The sequence below is a fragment of the Silene latifolia genome, chromosome Y (assembly GCF_048544455.1).
Source record: "Silene latifolia isolate original U9 population chromosome Y, ASM4854445v1, whole genome shotgun sequence".
NCBI lineage: Eukaryota > Viridiplantae > Streptophyta > Magnoliopsida > Caryophyllales > Caryophyllaceae > Silene > Silene latifolia.
Genome location: NC_133538.1, coordinates 366,480,599 through 366,481,845, shown reverse-complemented (window position 1 = coordinate 366,481,845; position 1,247 = coordinate 366,480,599). Strand labels below are relative to the sequence as shown.

At 39.5% G+C, this 1,247-nt stretch overlaps 1 non-coding gene across 1 annotated transcript; it reads right to left on the bottom strand.

Moving 5' to 3' along the window:
- Positions 1-354: 354 nt before the first annotated feature.
- On the bottom strand, positions 355-461 carry LOC141635732 (small nucleolar RNA R71). Its single transcript, XR_012540395.1, has one exon. It is a non-coding gene; the product is annotated as a small nucleolar RNA R71 (small nucleolar RNA).
- Positions 462-1,247: the final 786 nt, after the last annotated feature.

Sequence of the window (1,247 nt, the reverse complement as noted above, 5' to 3'; positions counted from 1 at the left end):
CACATTCCGTACCAACCGAGGAGAACCTACCAAATGGTACTCCTACCCCACAACACTTAACCGGTAATTTCATTGCAAAATCCGCACTTATACAATTAGTTGAGAGAAGTCAATTTGGGGGATGCCTAGTGAAGACCCTCATTCTCATATGGAGACTTTTTGTGACTATTGTGATGCGATTTCTCAAACCGGAGTGACTCAAGACCAAATTCGATGGGTCTTATTTCCTTTTTCTTTGATTGGTTCCGCGAAACAATGGTTGAAGAGCCTAGATAAGGCTACTCTTGGTATTGACTCTTGGAAGAAATTGGCACTTGCTTTCTACAAGAATTCTATCCTCCGGAAAAGACTAACATGTTGAGAGCCCAAATCACCGGGCTCAAACAAAGGGATGAGGAATCTTTGTATGAAGCATGAGAGAGATTCAAGGATATTTGTCGATCTTGTCCACACCATGGACTTAGCGAGTGGTTCCTTGTACAATAATTTTGGAATGGTTTATATGAAGACTCCTGAAACATTCTCAATATGGGATCAAATGGTATGTTTACCGAAGTTGATGAAAATCAAACATGGAACAAGATTGAGGAAATGGCGGTCCATAACTCACAATATAGTAGACCTAGGAAGGCTACTAGAGGAGGAAAGCATGAAGTGGACTCTATTACTCAATTGGGTGCTCAACTTAGTGATCATATTGACACCATTAATTTGATGTTTGTGAAAGCTATGGCTAGACTTGAAGAGGCCTCCAAATCACCTAAGCAACATGTTAATGCCATGGTGGAATCTTCATCAATTCCAAGTGGAGTATGTGAGAGTTGCGGAACTTTGGAATATGACCAAAGTGAATGTAGGGGAACAAGTGAACAAGTGAATGCTTTCCAAGCATACAAGAGTGGTACCCCTTATTCCAACTATTACAATGAAAACACCAAATTTCATCCCAACCTCTCATACAAAAGCCAAAATGTTCAAAACCCTGAAACAACATACACCCCACCTCCAATGAGAAACCAAGCTCAAAGACCCTTTTACAATAAAAACCAAAGTTATCAAAATCAACCTCCATACAATCAAACAAATGAAACAAGGTTTAGATGTTAAAAAAGCGGTCCTTCAAATACAAAAGAACCAACAAGAACTCTTCACTCAAATGAAAAAGGATAGCCAAGCAAAAGACGTCACCATTAACAACATACTAGCTCACACAAAGATGTTGGAGACCCAAATGTCTCAATTAGCAT